This window comes from Puma concolor, chromosome B2 (assembly GCF_028749965.1).
Source record: "Puma concolor isolate L17-30 chromosome B2, mPumCon1.1.hap2, whole genome shotgun sequence".
In the NCBI taxonomy this organism is placed as follows: domain Eukaryota; kingdom Metazoa; phylum Chordata; class Mammalia; order Carnivora; family Felidae; genus Puma; species Puma concolor.
The window spans coordinates 93861300-93883712 of NC_141671.1; the positions used below are offsets into that span (position 1 = coordinate 93861300).

The window sequence follows — 22413 nt, forward strand, 5'->3', positions numbered from 1 at the left end:
GAGGAACACCCTACTCTTACTATCCTACTACCACTACACACACACACACATACACAAAAATTTTGCACCAGAATTTTGACAATATTATTATTCCTTCCCTTTTCACACAATTATTTGTATATTTTACTTAATATGTATAATTTCTTAATCCTATATTTTCCTCAAGGGCAAGAAATTAAAAATCATTATTTGAATGGCAAGTTATAAGAGATAGATTCCCATGGCCTCAGAGTGAAATTTGCCCAACTATCTCCAGTAACACTCACAAATTTGAAACTAGACATTTTTTCTGAGCTCCATTCACAAATATCAAACTACCTACTCAAAATCTTCACCTACATATCACAAAGATACCTCAAATTAAACTAGAGTTATTACCTTCTCCTAAATCGTCCCCGTGTCCGTTGTTCATTTTAAATAAGTAGCACTATCATTTACACGGTTGCTCAAGCTTGAAACTTGTGAGTCATCCATGATTTCTTCTACTCTATGAGCCCCAAATCTCACCAGTCTGCCTACTACAGTCCATCTTTATTGCCACAACCATGGTCCAGGTCACCATCCTATTCAATTTATTGGTAATCTTCTAACATCCATTTGATATCAACATCCCTCCTCCTTCAATCCAGTCTCTACAATGTAAAAGAGTAAACTTAAAAAAAAAACTATATGAGAACAAACTGAGGGTTAATGGAGGGTGGGAGGGAGGGGAGGGTGGGTGATGGGTATTGAGGAGGGCACCTTTTGGGATGAGCACTGGGTGTTGTATGGAAAACAATTTGACAATAAACTTCATATATTGAAAAAAATATATATGATAATGGAATTTCTTTACCAAAAACTAAGCAGTGGCTTCCCATTGTCCCCAGAATAAAAGACAACCTGTTTTAGATAGTGGAAGACACTGCCTTCACAGGCAGTCCAGCTACTATCACAGAAACACTGTTTCTGCATTCTCTGTCAATGCCGTCTTCATTCCAATGCTGGGATTTTACAGTCCTTTACATGTTCACTATTCCAGTTTTGCATCTTAGCCAAAGCTATTGTCTATTCAAAATGCTGTTTTATTCTACATCTATTCCATTCATTTTTTGTCTCAGCTCAAACATTTTTCTCTGAGAAGCCTTCACAAATTATATGGGTAGGTATACTTGTTATGAGTTCTCTTGTACTTGAAGCTATTTGACAACCTTTTGAATACTTGATAATATTTTCAAATAACATAAACTAAAAAATGTTTAATCTTTACCATAGTACCTAACCTATAGCAGCATTTTTCTTTTTTTTTAATAATGACTGAATTCTTACCTCTAGCATATTAATGGAAACTGATATTTCTGTGATCAGTATTGAATTTGATTGAGAACACTTCAAGTATTCTGAAACGTTGTACCTGATCATTATATAAAGAATTGTGTAATCTCTTAATTTCTAAGTCAAGACTTTACAGATATGTTGGTCTCATAATGTTGTTTACACAATTCATATAATACTAAATTCACATAATATTAAATACTTTGATTATTGTGCAAGTCGTTGGCAGGTCAAACTATGTTCTGTTATTAAATTTTTAAAACAACAGCAATTATTTGTATTTTGCTAATGTTTACAATAGATAATCTTAAAAGACAGAAATGTGCAAAGGGGGAGATAAGACCTACATATGTCTTCTCAGAGAGACCCACTATTAACATTTTGCTTTACACACCAGCCACAGATTTCATTTGTGAATGTGAGTGTATGTTTGTGTATTCATATTATACCCTTGAGTGGAGGTGATATTTCATAACCTTTTAAAAATTGTGGTTGTACTTAATTACTCATTACAATGTAAATATTTTCATGTTGTGATTCTGTCCTACATAGCTGTTCTCTGGAACAGTAATTGTTTATCTCTGTCAGCCTTCTCTCCCATCTATGTATGTGCCACCACACCCCATGGAAGACTCAGTAGATGTGGACATGAGTCCTCTGAAGCCCCAGAGCTATCTTTTTGGTTGTGAACTAAAAGCTGACAAAGATTATCACTTTACAGTGGATAATGAAGGAAGTGAGCACCAATCATCTTTAAGAACGGTCAGTTTGGGGCTGGTGCAAAGGATGGATTATACATTGTTGAAGCAGAGATAAAGAATCATGAAGGCAGTCCAATTAAAGTCACTTTGAAAATATCTGTACAGCCAATAGTTTCCCTTGGGGGCTGTGAAATAATACCACCTGTGGTCTTATGGTTGAAATGTGGTTCAGGGCCCATGCATATTTGTGGACAGCACTTAGTAGCTATGGAGGAAGACACAGAGTCAGAAGATGACTAGGAAGAGAATGTGAAACTCCATAGTATAGCTGGAAAGTCTTCTGTCCCAGGAAGTGGTAGCAAATTTCCATAGAATAAAAGTAAAACTTGCTGCTGATGAAAATGATATGAAGATGATGACAATAATGATGAATTTGACAATGACGAAGCTGAAGAAAAGCCTCCAGTAAAGAAATCTACATGAGATTCCACTCAAAATCTATATGGCTATTCTAGCCAAAAAATGCACAAAATCAAACCAGAATGGAAAAGACTCAAAATCATCAAGACCAAGATCAAAAGGTCAAGAATTCTTCAAAAACCAGGAAAAGACTACCAAAACACTGACAGGATCTAGTTTCATAGAAGACATTAAAGCAAAAGTGCTAGCAAGTATAGAAAAAGGTGGTTTTCTTCCCAAAGTGGAAGCCAAGTTCATCAATTCTGTGAGTAATTGCTTCTGGATGACTGACCAAGAGGCTATTCAAGATCTCTGGAAGTGGAAGAAGTCTTTTTAAGAAAATAGTTTAAAATGGTTTAAACAGTTCGTTAAAGTTTCTGTCTTGTTGCCTTTCTGTAACAGTTGATATGCAGAGTGAGAACTTTCCCTACTATGTCTGATAAATGTTGTCCAGGTTCCATTGCCAAGAATGTGTTGTCCGAAATGCCTACTTAGTTTTTAAAGATGGAGCTCCTCCGCCCTTTTCTTGGTTTTAAGTATGTATGGAATGTTATGATAGAACAGAGCAGTAGTGGTAGTCAGACAGATGGAATGGTGGGGAGACAAAAATATACAGTGAAATTACGTCAGTAAAAAAAAAAAAAGGCAATGTAAACATTTTCTCCATGTGATTTAGTAGTCTCTTATAAAATATAGATATGGCTGCATGGTGTGTTATATGGATAAATTATATTAAATCATTCTGCTATCACTGGATATTTAGCTTATTTATAATTTTTCCACTATTACAAAGATAATCAATATGTGACTGACCATATTTGTATATAAATCTTCTACATCTCTGATTCTGTCCTTAGGATAAAATCCTAAGAATTGAATATATGGATCAAAGAGCATAGTTTTATTTCTAAGGCAGTAATTGATTTATAAATGGACTAAATTTCATCTCAATAATTTCAAAGTAATTTTATATAAAGTTCAAGTATATGAAAAGAATTATAAACATAAAGCAATCAAATTCTTGACAAAATTAATGTTGGTATTCTTATGATTCAGGAAAAAATCTTTTTTTAATAATTTTTAATAATTTTTAATAATTACCATATTATTTTAGAGATAAAATTTTGTTTATAATTTTAATATCTCAAGTGAAAGAGACATAGCCCTTGTGAGTAGATCTGCAATAACACACAAAGATGTGGCATTTAATTTTTTTCTCTATAAAACATTTGTGATTATCACTATTGTCTACAACTTATATTTACAATATGACACATGATAGCAATGCTTCAGTGAGTTTTGAAATGTTTCCTATATTGCACCAATGATCTAGAGTCTACATTTAATAGGAATCTTTTCTAAATAGGTCTGAATAAAGCATGCAAATGCATGAGTGTTCAAAGGAAGCAAAATGATCTCTCTTCCAATTCTTGAAATATATTTGTGGGTTTTTGCTCTAGCAACTGCAAAGTCAGGCATCTGTTACTGTTTGGTGTGGTGTTGAATTTCATGGTTTGTTAATTTTGCAGTTATGTCTACAAAGCTAATAAAGGGAGAATGGGTAAGTCTTTTATACTGCAAAATTTTGACTATCCCCTGGGTAATTTTTCTTCATGAAATTCATTTCATATTTCTCTTTTAAGTGAATGAGATAAGTTTGTTGCTTTTTTAAGTTATCAAAAACTATTATGGGTTACTCAAACTTTAGACCTGTTAAAAATAATAAAACTATGGCTGCACACCATTAATTCTCCAATATTGGTTACAGAGATTCTTTTACTATATAGATGGTAGGATAATATAAAATTTTATATAAAACATATCTCTATACTTCCGCAGTCCATGTGGATACTGTCATAACACCCTTTCTATTATTTTCAAAATAGATAGCATAATGTCGATCCTTGGGTAAAAATAAATTCACTTAATGCTATAAACATTTCAATAAACAATTAATAGACACTAAATGAGCATTTGCTAGTGCCAGGCAGAGGCCCAGCAGTTCCAGGGACTGAGACCCAAAGGTAAAGATCTCTGTGTTTAAAAACTGTGGGTCTAATAAAAGGACCTATATATATATTCGAAAGTCCAATGAGCACGTAAAGATAATTTTATATAGGTATATAGAGGTGTGGGGAAACAGTCAAAACCTAACAATGTACCTGAAGTAGTCTTACATTAGTCTAATAAAGTCTAAAATTAGATCTTGAATTGGAGCTCCATCAGGAAAAGCAGAAAGTATTACTTCTATTTCAAGTATATGTTGCATACAGAAGATTAGAAACTTAACTCACCCATTATATGGGTTGGACGGAGTATAGATCAAGGAAGCCAGAAGCTATCATTAAAGGACTCCCCTGCAGTGACAAATCAGGTGGTTTCACAAGAGGTCTTCCACAGCAGCTGTTTTAAGTATCAAGAATCTACCGGGAGCTCCCCCCCATTACACAGGAACCAATGATTCTGAAGGAGACCCTGGTAGCCCCAGAAGCTACAATATCTAAGCAAATGCTTCACAGGGGCCTGCTGCGAGTTGCTTTGAACATGCCCTAGACCCACAGCTGCATCTAAAGAACACTGGTCTCTCCTTTTCTTCCACCTTACAAATATCCTAATAGTGGCTCATTAGCAGACTCTATCCAGGTATCATACCAAAAGGTGTTTAGGGAATTGTAGTTCCTGAAAGCAGATGGTGTTGATACTAAGTTGATAACTGAAATCCACACAGATAATCAACGTGTTTGGATTTGGTATTTGTTAGGATCATATTTTCAATAACATGGCTTTCATTACATTTTCTTAGCCAAGCAATATGAACAATGTAGTATCTTAATAAATGTAAGTTAAATTAATTCCAATGATAGATTTAAGATGAAGCAATAGAGACTATAACTTTAATATATTCAAGGAGACCCAAATAAATTAAACAAAGGTAATTAATTTTGTTATTAATAATTTTATTTGCTCTAAACAACAAAAAAAATTTTGTCATCTTCACAAAGTCACTGGGATATGTATGTATAAGTGAGTTTTCTTACAAATATATTTTGGATATATCCCTTTGTCTTCATTTCCACTGTCCCAGTACAGACTGCAATTGCTTGTTGTATAGAATACTGAAATTAGCCACCTATCTGGTCTTCTTGCAATTATTTCTTCCTATCACACCCTTACAAATCTGATGGTGTCATATCCAAACATTCCAACTACACTGTTAGGGAGATACACATTTTATTAGGAAAGTTCAGTTCAGCAATTATCGTAAACTTTCCTCTGACATTGTTTTTGGTTATTTGTTTTTAAATGTTTATTTATTTTTGAGAGACAAAGAGACAGAGCATGAGCAGGGGAGGGGCAGAGATAGAGGGAGACACAGAATTCGAAGCAAGCTCCAGGTTCTGAGCTGTCAGCACAGAGCCCCACGCAGGACTTGAACTCATTGTAAGATCATGACCTGAGCCGAAGTTAGATGTTTAACCAACTGAGCCACCCAGGCACCCAAGACATTGTTTTGTAATTTGCAGTGTTACCTAATGTCTCTGAACTTCTGAATCTATTTCTAAAATAAAGTTACTGCCTCAAAGGGTAGTAGTAAAGATAAAGTGAGATAAGCACTAATTCGCTGCCTGATGTATTTGTTTAATAACTGTTCTTTTTTAAAAAATTGCTTTTGTGTGTTAAAGTATCTGTTTACATAATTGAATGGTGCATACCATAGACTAAAATAACAATATGAAATATTGGTTTTTTTCCATTATAATTTTGAAAATTTGTATACATTGAGGTATAATTGACATACAATAAACTGTACATATGCCCCAAGAGACCATTACCAATATCAAAATACCCAACATTTATATCTTCCCCCAAAGATGCAATCTTTCCTATCTCCCAATTATATGACAAGGATTGATTTGTTTTCTGGCACTATAGATTAGTTTGCAATTTCTAGAATTTTATGTAAATAGAATCAGCACCACTTGTTAAACATGCTATACCTTCTCCATTGCTATGCCTTTGCACTTTTGCCAAAAACCAAATGATCACATTTGTGTGGATTAATTTCTTCTTTTGTTTAATAAATTTTATTTATTTATTTATTTATTTATTTATTTATTTATTTATTTATAGAAAGCAAGCAGGGGAGGGACAGAGAGAGAGGGGGAGAGAGAGTCCCAAGCAGGCTCTGCACTGTCAGCACAGGGCCCAATGCGCAGCCTGAATTTGTGAACTGTGAGATCTTGACCTGAGCCAAAACCCAGATTGAGCCACCCAAAAAGCCCCTGTGTGGATTAATTTCTGGACCCTATTATCCCATCAATCTTTTTGATTATACTTTTGTCACTACCACCTTTTATTGATTACAGCATCTAGCACTATAGGTTGTTTGATATTGGTTAGTGTGAATCATTCAGCTATATTTTTCGTTTTCAAGATTGTTTTAGTAGCTTTAGTTCATATGGGTCCTATTTAAATTTTGACATTAGTTTGCGAATACTTAAAAAAAAATTCTGAGGTGATTTTTATTGTGATTCCACTGAATTCATAGATCAATTTGGGGACATTTGCTATGTTGAGTCTTCCAAATGAAGTACATAGTATATTGCTCTATTTATTTGGGTCTTTGATTCCTTATTTTTGGTCTACAGTTCCTGCACATATTTTGTAAGATTTGTAACTCAGCATTTCAATGTTTTTACCTGTTATAAATAATATCTTTTTAAATTGTGGTTTCTACATTGTCAATGCTAGAATATAGAAATAAGATTTTAAAATATGTTTTTAAATTGTATTTTATGACCTTCCTAAACTCATTTATTAATTTTGAGAACTTTGTAGAATATTTGGATTTTCTAGATTGCTAATCTTATTATCTATAAATAGGGACAATTTTATTTCTTCTTTTCCAATTTTCTTACATTTATTTTTCTTGTCTTAGGGTACTGCTAAAACTTTCAATACAATACAATGTTAAATAAAAGTGATGAGAATGAATATTTGTGCTTTGTTCCTGATCTTAGAGGTAAAACATTCAATCTTTTATCATACAGTGCGATGTTGACTGTGAGTATTTCTTAGACACCCTTTATCAGGACAAAAATATTTTCTTCTATTCCAAGTTTGCTGAGAATTTTTAACATGAATATATGTTGAATGATGCCAATTTTTTTCTAGACCAAATGATATGATTATAATTATATGGATTTTTGAAAAGTCTTAGAACACATTGATTAACTTTTAAATAAGCTTTTAATTTTAGAATAGTTTGATATTTACAGAAACACTATGAAGATAATACAGAGTTTCTTAGTGCCCACACTGTTTTCCTTTATTAACATCTTACATTGGTTCGCTAAATGTGCTACATTTCATGAATCAACATTAATAAATTATTATTTAAGAAAGCCCATCTTTTACAAATTTCCTTAACTTTTATCTAATGTCCTTTTTTCTGTTACAGAATCTTATCTCAATATTACACTCAGTGACCATATCTCCTTATGCTTCATTTGGCTATGACTTTTTGTTGTTCTTGAAGAGTTGACAGTGTTGAAGAGTACTGATCAGATGTTTCCCAGAATGTGCTTCAAACTGGTATTTGTCTTATGGTTCTTCATAATTAAATGGAAGGAACCAAAAGACTAAGTTCTAGTCTCATCATTCCTATCAGGATACATGCTATCATGACTTTTCAGGTTGAAATAGTTTTGTAAGCTTTCTTCATTGTAAAATTATTCTGTCCCTCACCCTTTTCCATACTGTTGTCTTTGGAGGGAAGTTATTATCCACAATCCATACTTATAGGATGAGAAGTTACATTACAGCTGCTTGAGCAAAGAATATTTACATAAATTATTTGGAATTTTTCTGCACAAAAGATTCCCAGGCTTTGACCTTTATTTATTTAATCATTATATACCAATATAAATACGATGTTCATTTTATAGTAATGTCTAATGCAATGTAGTATAATACAATACCATATTATTGATCTTCTTGCTCAAATTATTCCAAATCTGGTCACTGGTACCTCTTTCACTTGGCCCCTGTATCCTTTTTGCACAACCTGGTCATTATGTTTTATTTTATTTTGTTTTGCCTTTGTGAGGGATGGGAGTACTTTTTTATTTTCTGGATTATGCAAGATACTCCAAACTCATCTTGTTTATTCCATATCAAAGCCCTAGATAAAAGCCATTTATTCTAAAAGCTTTGGATCATTTTATTGAAGACTGATTTTCTAATTTCAATTTTTGAATGTTGCACAAAACTTGCATTTCTTTTTTGAGTCCTTCTTAAATATGAGGTTTTATTATATATTGCTAGATTTGATGGACTACTTTTCTTCTTGATAATTGTTGATCTGTAATTGTGATGAATATGAGTCTATGGTTTTATTTTCTTTTTTTTTTTTTTTAATTTTTTTTTCCAACGTTTATTTATTTTTGGGACAGAGAGAGACAGAGCATGAACGGGGGAGGGGCAGAGAGAGAGGGAGACACAGAATCGGAAACAGGCTCCAGGCTCTGAGCCATCAGCCCAGAGCCCGACGCGGGGCTCGAACTCACGGACCGCGAGATCGTGACCTGGCTGAAGTCGGCCGCTTAACCGACTGCGCCACCCAGGCGCCCCGTATGGTTTTATTTTCTTATGCTTTCTTTATCTGAATCTGGTATCAGGACAAGACTAGTTTCACAAAATGAGTTAAGAAGTATTCCCATCTTTGTATTTTCTGGTGAATCTTGTATAAAACAGGTGTTATATTTACATTTAAGTGCTTTGTGGAATTCACCAGTGAAAAATCTGGAGCTAGAATTTTTTGGAGGGAAAGGATTTTTACATATATATAGACACATATATATACATATATACATATATATAGACATATATATAGACATATATATAGACACATAATATATATGGTGTCTTTCAAGAAAGGATTTTAATACATATATATTTTATATATATACATATATATACACACATATATATACATATATACATATATATAGACACACACATATATATATAGACCCATAATATATATGGTGTCTTTCAAGAAATTTGCTTATTTCACCTAAGATTGAATTTATGGGCATATAATTCCCTAATTACCCTTTTAATGTCTAAGGATTCAGGAGTGATGGCTACTTTTCCATTCCTAATATTGGTAATTTGTGTCTTTTTTTCTTATTTAAACTGGTTAGAGGTTCACCAACAAATCCACTAATTCTTTAAAAGAATGAGCATATTATCTCTCATTTCTTCCTTCTATACCTCTCAAGGACAAATATAGAAAAATCCTAAACAGAAATCACATTTGCTGAAATCCAGTACCAATTATTACATGCCCTTTTTGTTTGTTTGTTTGTTTGTTTGTTTTAATGTTAAATTATCCACAAATTTTAAGAATAAATTGCATTGGTCATGTTGAATTATCTTATTTTACATGTCAATTTTTTTTCACAAATAATACTTTATTTTTTATTATTATTTTTTTTAATATATGAAATTTATTGTCAAATTGGTTTCCATACAACCCCCAGTGCTCATCCCAAAAGATGCCCTCCTCAATACCCATAACCCACCCTCTCCTCCCTCCCACCCCCCATCAACCCTCAGTTTGTTCTCAGTTTTTAACGGTCTCTTATGCTTTGGATCTCTCCCACTCTAACCTCTTTTTTTTTTTTTTCTTCCCCTCCCCCATGGGTTTCTGTTAAGTTTCTCAGGATCCACATAAGAGTGAAACCATATGGTATCTGTCTTTCTCTGTATGGCTTATTTCACTTAGCATCACACTCTCCAGTTCCATCCACGTTGCTACAAAAGGCCATATTTCATTTTTTCTCATTGCCACGAAGTATTCCATTGTGTATATAAACCACAATTTCTTTATCCATTCATCAGTTGATGGACATTTAGGCTCTTTCCATAATTTGGCTATTGTTGAGAGTGCTGCTATGAACATTGGGGTACAAGTGCCCCTATGTATCAGTACTCCTGTATCCCTTGGATAAATTCCTAGCAGTGCTATTGCTGGGTCATAGGGTAGGTCTATTTTTAATTTTCTGAGGAACCTCCACACTGCTTTCCAGAGCGGCTGCACCAATTTGCATTCCCACCAACAGTGCAAGAGGGTTCCCGTTTCTCCACATCCTCTCCAGCATCTATAGTCTCCTGATTTGTTCATTTTGGCCACTCTGACTGGCGTGAGGTGATACCTGAGTGTGGTTTTGATTTGTATTTCCCTGATAAGGAGCGACGCTGAACATCTTTTCATGTGCCTGTTGGCCATCCGGATGTCTTCTTTAGAGAAGTGTCTATTCATGTTTTCTGCCCATTTCTTCACTGGGTTATTTGCTTTTCGGGTGTGGAGTTTGGTGAACTCTTTATAGATTTTGAATACTAGCCCTTTGTCCGATATGTCAGTTGCAAATATCTTTTCCCATTCCGTTGGTTGCCTTTTAGTTTTGTTGGTTGTTTCCTTTGCTGTGCAGAAGCGTTTTATCTTCATAAGGTCCCAGTAATTCACTTTTGCTTTTAATTCCCTTGCCTTTGGGGATGTGTCGAGTAAGAGATTGCTACGGCTGAGGTCAGAAAGGTCTTTTCCTGCTTTCTCCTCTAAGGTTTTGATGGTTTCCTGTCTCACATTCAGGTCCTTTATCCATTTGAGTTTATTTTTGTGAATGGTGTGAGAAAGTGGTCTAGTTTCAGCCTTCTGCATGCTGCTGTCCAGTTCTCCCAGCACCATTTGTTAAAGAGACTGTCTTTTTTCCATTGGATGTTCTTTCCTGCTTTGTCAAAGATGAGTTGGCCATACATTTGTAGGTCTAGTTCTGGGGTTTCTCTTCTATTCCATTGGTCTATGTGTCTGTTTTTGTGCCAATACCATGCTGTCTTGATGATGACAGCTTTGCAGTAGAGGCTAAAGTCTGGGATTGTGATGCCTCCTGCTTTGGTCTTCTTCTTCAAAATTACTTTGGCTATTCGGGGCCTTTTGTGGTTCCATAGGAATTTTAGGATTGCTTGTTCTAGTTTCGAGAAGAATGCTGGTGCAATTTTGATTGGGATTGCATTGAATGTGTAGATAGCTTTGGGTAGTATTGACATTTTGACAATATTTATTCTTCCAATCCATGAGCAGGGAATGTCTTTCCATTTCTTTAAATCTTCTTCAATTACCTTCATAAGCTTTCTATAGTTTTCAGCATACAGATCCTTTACATCTTTGGTTAGATTTATTCCTAGGTATTTTATGCTTCTTGGTGCAATTGTGAATGGGATCAGTTTCTTTATTTGTCTTTCTGTTGCTTCATTGTTAGTGTATAAGAATGCAACTGATTTCTGTACATTGATTTTGTATCCTGCAACTTTGCTGAATTCCTGTATCAGTTCTAGCAGACTTTTGGTAGAGTCTATCAGATTTTCCATGTATAATATCATGTCATCTGCAAAAAGCGAAAGCTTGACTTCATCTTTGCCAATTTTGATGCCTTTGATTTCCTTTTGTTGTCTGATTGCTGATGCTAGAACTTCCAGCACTATGTTAAACAACAGCGGTGAGAGTGGGCATCCCTGTTGTGTTCCTGATCTCAGGGAAAAAGCTCTCAGTTTTTCCCCGTTGAGGATGATGTTAGCTGTGGGCTTTTCATAAATGGCTTTTATGATCTTTAAGTATGTTCCTTCTATCCCGACTTTCTCGAGGGTTTTATTAAGAAAGGGTGCTGGATTTTGTCAAAGGCCTTTTCTGCATCGATTGACAGGATCATATGGTTCTTCTCTTTTTTTTTTGTTAATGTGATGTATCACGTTGATTGATTTGCGAATGTTGAACCAGCCCTGCATCCCAGGAATGAATCCCACTTGGTCATGGTGAATAATTCTTTTTACATGCTGTTGAATTCGATTTGCTAGTATCTTATTGAGGATTTTTGCATCCATATTCATCAGGGATATTGGCCTGTAGTTCTCTTTTTTTACTGGGTCTCTGTCTGGTTTAGGAATCAAAGTAATACTGGCTTCCTAGAATGAGTCTGGAAGTTTTCCTTCCCTTTCTATTTCTTGGACTAGCTTGAGAAGGATAGGTATTATCTCTGCTTTAAACATCTGGTAGAACTCCCTTGGGAAGCCATCTGCTCCTGGACTCTTATTTGTTGGGAGATTTTTTATAACCGATTCAATTTCTTCGCTGGTGATGGGTCTGTTCAAGCTTTCTATTTCCTCCTGATTGAGTTTTGGAAGAGTGTGGGTGTTTAGGAATTTGTCCATTTCTTCCAGGTTGTCCAATTTGTTGGCATATAATTTTTCATAGTATTCCCTGATAATTGTTTGTATCTCTGAGGGATTGGTTGTAATAATTCCATTTTCATTCATGATTTTATCTATTTGGGTCATCTCCCTTTTCTTTTTGAGAAGCCTGGCTAGAGGTTTGTCAATTTTGTTTATTTTTTCAAAAAACCTACTCTTGGTTTCGTTGATCTGCTCTACAGTTTTTTTAGATTCTATATTGTTCATTTCTGCTCTGATCTTTATTATTTCTCTTCTTCTACTGGGTTTAGGCTGCCTTTGCTGTTCTGCTTCTATTTCCTTTAGGTGTGCTGTTAGATTTTGTATTTGGGATTTTTCTTGTTTCTTGAGATAGGCCTGGATTGCAATGTATTTTCCTCTCAGGACTGCCTTCGCTGCGTCCCAAAGCGTTTGGATTGTTGTATTTTCATTTTCGTTGGTTTCCATATATTTTTTAATTTCTTCTCTAATTGCCTGGTTGACCCACTCATTCGTTATTAGCGTGTTCTTTAACCTCCATGCTTTTGGAGGTTTTCCAGACTTTTTCCTGTGGTTGATTTCAAGCTTCATAGCATTGTGGTCAGAAAGTATGCATGGTATAATTTCTATTCTTGTAAACTTATGAAGGGTTGTTTTGTGACCCAGTATATGATCTATCTTGGAAAATGTTCCATGTGCACTCGAGAAGAAAGTATATTCTGTTGCTTTGGGATGCAGAGTTCTAAATAGATCTGTCAAGTCCATCTGATCCAATGTCTCATTCAGGGCCCTTGTTTCTTTATTGACCGTGTGTCTAGATGATCTATCCATTTCTGTAAGTGGGGTGTTAAACTCCCCTGCAATTACCACATTCTTATCAATAAGGTTGCTTATGTTTATGAGTAATTGTTTTATATATTTGGGGGCTCATGTATTCGGCGCATAGACATTTATAATTGTTAGCTCTTCCTGATGGGCACACCCTGTAATTATTATATAATGCCCTTCTTCATCTCTTGTTACAGCCTTTAATTTAAAGTCTAGTTTGTCTGATATAAGTATGGCTGCTCCAGCTTTCTTTTGGCTTCCAGTAGCATGATAAATAGTTCTCCATCCCCTCACTCTCAATCTAAAGGTGTCCTCAGGTCTAAAATGAGTCTCTTGTAGACAGCAAATAGATGGGTCTTGTTTTTTCATCCATTCTGATACCCTATGTCTTTTGGTTGGCGCATTTAATCCATTTACATTCAGTGTTATTATAGAAAGATACGGGTTTATAGTCATTGTGATGTCTTTATGTTTTATGCTTGTAGTGATGTCACAAATAATACTTTATATATAATTTTATTCATTTAGGATTTTTCTGTCTTGGCCTATAAGATAAACAGATCTTTAATTTTTCGTATGATGGATTTTTCAGATTTTGATTTCAAAGTATGTTGATACATGAAATAGCTGGAAAGTGTTACCTCAATATTCTGAGGAGTACCTAAAACCTGGGGAGGTTTTAGCGAATATTTGTAGTACTTTCTTAAATGTTTAGAATAATTTAGTGTGTATCCATACTTCTATCAGAAAAACTAGATTTTAAACCAAAGACTGTTACAACAGATGAAGGAGGGCACTATATCATAATAAAGCGTTTTATCCAAAATAGTAGGGGGCTTTAACACCCTACTTACAACAATGGACAGATCATCTAAGCAGAAAATCAAGAATGAAATGATGGCTTTGAATTATACACTGGATCAGATGGGCTTAACAGATATATTCAGAACATTTCCTCTTAAAGTAGTACGTCCTAAAGAACACACATTTTTTTTTGAGGTACATATTCCCCAGAGTAGATCACATACTAGGTCACAAATCAGGTCTCAACAAGTACAAAAAGACTGAGATCATACCATGCATATTTTCAGACTACAGTGCTATGAAATTTGAAGTCAACCACACACACACACAAAAAGGTAAGCCCCCAAATACATCAAGGTTAAAGACATCCCACTAAAGAATGAATGGGTTAACCAGGAAATTAAAGCATAAATTAAAAAATACATGGAAGCAAATAAAAATGAAAACATGGCAGTCCCAAACTTTAGGTTGCAGCGAAAGCTGTCATAAGAGGGAAGTATAAAGCAATACAGAATAACCCAAGTAGCAAGAAAAATCTCAAGTACACAACCTAACCTTACACCTAAAGGAGAAAAGGAACAGAAAATAAAGCCTAAAACCAGCAGAAGAAGGGAAATGATAAAGATTATAAAAGAAATGAATGATATAAAAACAAACAAAAATCCCAGGAGAACAGATTAGTGAAACTAGGAGCTAGTTCTTTTTTTTTTTAATGTTTATTTATTTATTTTGAGAGAGAGCACATGCATGCAAGCAAGCAGGGGAGGGGTGCAGACAGAGAGAGAGACAGAAAGAGAGACAGAGAAGGAGAGAGAGAGAATCCCAAGCAGAATCCATGTTGTCAGTGCAGAGCTAGACATGGGGCTTGATCTCATGAACTCTGAGATCATGACCTGAGCCGAAATCAAGAGTGAGATGCTTAACAGACTGAGCCACCCCAGGCTCCCCGGGGAACTGCTTTTCTGAAAGAATTAATAACATTGATAAACCTGTACCCAGACTTATCAAAAAGAAAAGACAAAGGACCCAAATAAACAAAATCTCAACTGAGAGGAGAGATCACAACCAGTCCCACAGAAATACAAAAAATTATGAGAATATTATAAAAAATTATATGCCAACAAGTTGGGCAATCCGGAAGAAATGGATAAATTCTTAGAAAAGTGTAACCTGCCAAAATTGGCACAGGAAGAAATAGAACATTTGAACAGACCCATAACCAGCAAAGAAATTGAATCAGTAATCAAAAATCTCTCAAGAAAGAAAAATCCAGGGCCAGGTGGATTCCCAGGGGAATTCTACCAGACATTTATTTATTTTTTTAAAACTATTTGTATTTCTTTTTAACGTTTATTTATTTTCGAGACAGAGAGAGACAGAGCATGAACAGGGGGAGGTCCAGAGAGAGAGGGAGACACAGAATATGAAGCAGGCTCCAGGCTCTGAGCTGTCAGCACAGAGCCTGATGTGGGGCTCGAACTCACAGAGTGCGGGATCATGACCTGAGCTGAAGTCAGACGCTTAAGTGACTGAGCCACCCAGGCACCCCTCTACCAAACATTTAAAGAAGAGTTTATACCTATTCTTTTCAAACTGCTCTAAAAAATAGAAACGGAAAGAAAATTTCCAAACTCCTTCTATGAGGCCAGCATTACCTTGAGTACCAAACCAGACAAAAACCACACTAAAAAGGAGAATTATAGGATAATTCTGATAAATATGGATGCAAAGATTCTCAGCAAGATACTAGCAAATCAAATCCAACAGTATATTAAAAGAATTATTCACCGTGATCAAGTGGGATTTATTCCTGGCAGCAAGGATGGTTCGATATTCACAAATCAATCAACCTGACACACCACATTAATAAAAGAAAGGATAAGTACCATCTGATATTCTCAATAGATGCAGAAAAAGCATTTGACAAAGTACAACACCCATTCTTGATAAAAACCCTCAACAAAGTAGAGATAGAAGAAACATACCTCAAATCATAAAGTCCACGTATGAAAGACACACAGGTGATATCATCCTCAATGGGGAAGAACTGAGAGCTTTTTCTCTATGGTCAGGAGCAAGACAGGGATGTCCACTCTCACCATTGTTATTTAACATAGTACAGGAAGTCCTAGCGTCAGCTATCAGACAACACAAAGAAATAAAAGGCATCCAAAATGGCAAAGAAGTCAAACTTTCACTATTTGTAGATGACATGATGCTCTATGTAGACACTCAAAATAGTCCCTCCAAAGTTTGATAGAACTGATACATCAATTCAGTAAAGTTGTGGGATATAGAATTATCATGCATAATCTTGCACTTCTAAACACCAATAATGAAGTAGCAGAAAGAGAAATCAAGGAGTCTACCCCATTTACAACTGCACCGAAAATCATAAGATAGCTAGGAAATAAACCTAATCAAAGGCGGGGGGGGGAGGGGGGGTAAAAGACCTGTACTCTGAAGCTAACTAACTAACTAACCAACTAACTAACTATAGAACACTTATGAAAGAAATTAAAGATGACAAAAAGAAATGGAAAAACATTCTATGCTGATGGATTGGAAGAACAAATATTATTAAAATGTTGATACTACCCAAAGCAATATACACATTTAATACAATCCCTTTAAAAGCACCACCAGCATTTTTCATAGAACTAGAACAAACAATCCTAAAATTTGTATGGAACCACAAAATACCTCAAATAATCAAAGCAATCTTGAAAAAGAAAGCAAAGCTGAAGGCATAACAATTCTGGACTTCAAGCTAAATTACAAAGCTGTAATCATCAAGACAGTATGGTCTTAGTATAAAAGCAGACACATAGATCAATGGAAAAGAATACAAAACCCAGAAATGAACCCACAACTCTATGGTCAACTAAACTTCGACAAAGAGGAAAGAATATCCAATGGGACAAAAGTCTTTCAACAAATGATGTTGGGAAAACTGGACAGGAACAGGTAGATGAATGAAACTGGACCATTTTTTACATCATACACAAAAATAAATTCAAAATTGATTAAAGACCTAAATGTAAGACAAGAAACCATCAATCCTAAAGAAGAACACAGGCAGCAATTTCTTTTACCTTAGTCATAGCAATGTCTCACTAGACATGTCTCTGGAGGCAAGGGAAATAAAAACAAAAATGAACTATTGGGACTTCAAGATAAAAAGCTTCTGCATAGCAAAGTAATCAATCAACAAAACTAAAGGGGAGCTTATAGAATGAGAGAAGATATTCGCAAATGAGATATCTTATAGTTAGTACCAAAATCTGTAAAGAATTTATCAAACTCAACATGTAATAAACAAATAATCCAGTTAGGAAATGGGCAGAAGACATGAATTGACATTTTTCAAAAGAAGACATCAAGATGGCTAACAGACACATGGAAAGATGTTAAACATCATTCATAATTAGGGAAATATAAATGAAAACCACAATGAGATATCACCTCACATCTGTCTGTCAGAATGGCTAAAATTAACACCAGAAACAACAGTTATTGGTGAAGGTGCAGAGAAAGGGGTACCTTCTTATTCTGTTGGAAGGGGTAACTTCTTAGTCTGAAAAACAGTATGGAGTTTCCTCAAATAGTTAAAAATAGAACCACCCTCCGGTCAAGCAATGACACTACTATTTACCCAAAGGATACAAAGATACTGATCCAAAGGGGCATTTGCTCTCCAGTGTTTATAGCAGCATTATCAACAATAGCCAAATTATGGAAAGAGCCCAAATGTCCGTTGACTGCTGAATGGATAAAAAAGATGTGGTATATATAAATGGATAAAGAAGATGTGGTGTGTGTGTGTGTGTGTGTGTGTGTGTGTGTGTGTGTGTGTGTGTAATGGAATATTGCTCAGATATAAAAATAATGATATCTTGCTATTTGCAATGATGTGAATGGAGCTAGAGTGTATATATAAGTGAAATAAGTCTGTTGAAGAAAGACAAACACCATATAATTTCACTCATATATGGAATTAAGAAACAAAACAGGTGGACATACAAGAAGGAAGGAAAAAAAAGAGATGAAGGCAAACCATAAGAGACTATTAACTATAGAAAACAAAGTGAGGATTGCTGGAGGGAAATTGGCTGGGGGATGGGCTAAATGGGCAAGGGGTATTAAGGAGGGCACTTATAATGAGCACTGGGTGTTATATGTAAGAATGAATCCCTAAATTCTACTCCTGAAACCAATATTACACTATATGTTAACTAACCTTAACTAAAATAAAAACTTGAAAATAGATAATTTCATCAGGGATTTTATGTTAAAAATTTAATAATGTGTTCAATTACCTTGACAGATAGTAGAATATGTAGATTTTCAATTTTCTTTCTGTCAGTTTTGGAACATTATAGTTTGGAGAAACTTTCCATTTTAACGTCATTGACAAATGTGTTGCCAAAATCAAGTTCGTAATATTAACTTTTTAATGTCTATAGATTGTGTGGTGACTGTCTTTTATATTCTTGATTATAAAAATTGTTTTATTATTGCTTTCATTCTAGAGTAATATATTTAGGCAATTTTATTAATCTTTTTAAGGAAGTAACTATTTGATTTTATGTATAGAAATATTTTTGTTTCACTGATTCTGTTTATATTTTATATTTCCCTTATACTAACCATTATATTTTATTTATTATATTTCTTCCTATAGTGTTTTATTTTCAACCAAAATCACAGATCTAGCCTCTTTTTATTTTTACTTACACACACACACACACACACACACACATATATATATATATACACATATGTGTGTGTGTGTGTGTGTGTGTATAAGTATACATGCATATATATATATGGCTGTACTTTTAACTAATAAACAGGATATAAAAAGACTCAGAGAGGTGGTAACTTTGCTACAAGCAAACATTTCTACTAGTAATTAAATAAACTGATAATATGTTCAAATTCATTAAAATCAAACACAATTGGAGAGGAGGCATTGCTATTTATTAAAAACAAAGGAGGATAAAGTTATCACATTTCTTGAAAAGACTTGTCTCTATTTTCCTTTATGATTTTATATTGTCTTTATTTTTCAAGATTAATAATGCTTGACCTCCATGTTATGGACTCAGAGAATATGTTTAAGAAACTATATGGTAAATTTTATCATTTTAAGAAGCTCATATGTCTAAAGCATTCCACTGTACTATGATATATTAAAACTCTCTGGTGATATATAAAAAGAATTATGCCATCTGTGATTTAAGTTTTCTCTATACTAATGCTAAAATCTAAAAGTAGTAACCTTTTAGACTTTTTTTAAAAGATAAGCTCCAGATGTTGCAGTAGGTTATGACCATCAGCGATTTGAAATTTTCACTATAATTAACACCTGTGATTCTTCTCTCTTGATGTACTTTATATACTCCAGAACACTCCCACAGGAAGCATCACTGATGGTCACTAGATTGATTTACAGAGGACAAAAGTACAATGAGCAGAGGAGGAAATAATACTTGTAAGAAAACAGTGACTATAAAAAAGGCACATGAAAAAACAATGTTGAGAAAAATATTTCTGTGAACAAACTTTAGATACAGAATTACGAAGAATGTATCTTTACAATAACAGTGTTTTAAATTCTAGATTGTCAACATGAATATCCTTCCAATATTCCATTATATTTTATGAGTTTCCCAGTCCACTTTATTTGTGCATTCTCATTCTACTAACTTTTAGTAATTGGTAGGAAGGATGTCAGACTTAGGGGTGCCTGGGTGGCTCAGTAGGTTAAGTGTCTGACTCTTGGTTTTCTGCTCAGGTCATATCTCATGCTTTGTGGTTTCAAACCTCCAATCAGGCTCTGTGCTGACAGTGAGGAGCGTGCTTGGGATTCTCTCTCTCCCTCTCTCTCTACTCCTCTCTTGCTCACACTGTCTCTGTCTCTCTCAAAATAAACAAATAACTAAAAAAATTTTAAAAAGAAGGAATGCCAGCCTTAGAGAAAAATTTTTGCTGAGCGAATATTCATTCATATATAGTCTATTTACATAGGCTCTGAGAATCAATATTTTTACTACAGCTTTATGCTATTTTAATAATTTTCTTACTAATTAGATTTATCTCATTAATAATTCCAAAAATGGTACCTATGGATCACAGTATGATATACCTATAGCCCCTTCTCCTTCCCAATTTTACATTTTGTGCACTTTACCTGTCAGGACAGTAGTGATATCTATTCTTTCATCAGAAAAAGTGTGTGTTGGGGAGGGATGTGTGTATGCATATACAACATGTATAAAGATTTATGTACTTAATTCTCATTAATGCCTACTTCTCCAGTGGGTGTCCTCTTCAAGTTGGACTCCTATTCTTTATATTCAACACACTTCAAACATACTTTTGTTTTCTGACATGACAAAATTGTGAGATTCATGTTGCTTTTCTGTCCTTGTTTGTGGTGTTATGCCAATATTTCACCAAAGCTCAGATTTCTATCAGGATATAAAAGTGAGTTGGTCAGAGTCTGGATGCTGCGCATATATTGATAAAATAACTAGAGGAATTTCCAGCAACTGTTTCATTGTGTCACTGATGGAGTGGTCTCACAAAGTCTTAGTCATTAGATCATGTTGATGGTCTCAATTGACTTTAATGTCTACACACACACACACACACACACACACACACACACACTATAAAATTTGGTATTTTGCATTACATACTATTGTAAAAATGTAATTAAGTTACAACATAAAGGACTCAAACTACTTGATTTAGAGATATATTACAAAGCTTATATAATCAAGACAGTCTGGTATTGGCAAAAGAGTAGACACATATATCAACGGATGAGAGTAAGGAATCCAAAAGTAGACCTCTGCACACAATTGATTTTATACACTGTGCCAAAGTTATTAAATGAAGAAAAGGCAATCTCAACAAATGGAAATGGGACTGGAACAATTGGGCATCAATATACAGAAAAATATCTTAACTAAAATTTAACTCAAAATGAAAAATAGATATGAATCTAAAACATAAAGCTGTAATAATCCTAAAGGAAAACATACACAAATGTTTTTTAGTTAGGAAGTAACAACTATGGTTATCTTTTTAAAATTTTTTTAACATTTATTTATTTTTGAGAGACGGAGAGAGATAGAGCATGAGCAGGGGAGGGGCAGAGAGAGAGGGAAACACAGAACCTGAAGCATGCTCCAGGCTCCAAGCTATCAGCACAGAGCCTGATGTGGGGCTCGAACTCACAAACCGCAAGATCATTACCTGAGCCGAAGTCAGATGCTTAAGTGACTGAGCCGCCCAGGGGCCCCACAACTATGGTTATCTTAACTGATTCATAAACAATCTTGAAAATAGAAAACTTTATTTTTACCCTGATAAAAGATGTCTATAAACCCCCCAGAGCAGAGTACTTAATAATAAAACATTGAAAGTATTACCATTATGGTCAAGAATAAACAAGTGTTCCAACTATTATCATTTCTATTCAGCTTTGTACTGGTTAGGGAGCTATAAAGAATATATAAAAATTAGGAATATTAGCAATGTGGATAAAAAAGTAATGCTGGGGAGTTCCCTATTAGTCCCAAACAATTCTACAGAACAGCAATGCGGTATAGAATCAGTCGTTATTCATGATTGAGTGAGACAAAAAAGTAATCACTCTGTAGTAATGTTTACGAAGATGAAATCAGAGGACTAGCTCTATCATATATATTGATACATTAGAAATGTATAGTATAAAAAAAGAAATGCCATTTATAATACAAAGAGAACAATTAAATAAAATATCAAGCCCAGAAGAAAATCACTTACATATGGACACGTGTTACATGACAGATGGAGTGGCAGATCAATCAGGAAACATGAACTTTCAAATAAGTGATGGAACAATGGCTACCCATGTGGAAAAATAAAATATACAGCCCTACCTCTCATCATTCAAAATAAATACATTCCATAAATAACATGACTATTAAAAAATAAAAGCTTAGAACACAGGACAATATATTGGTGCGTGAAATAATTTTTTTTT

General features: G+C 34.5%; 1 pseudogene; it reads left to right on the top strand.

Moving 5' to 3' along the window:
- The first annotated feature begins 1938 nt into the window (after positions 1–1938).
- Positions 1939–2819, top strand: LOC112862122 (nucleophosmin pseudogene; annotated as a pseudogene).
- The last annotated feature ends 19594 nt before the right edge of the window (positions 2820–22413 follow it).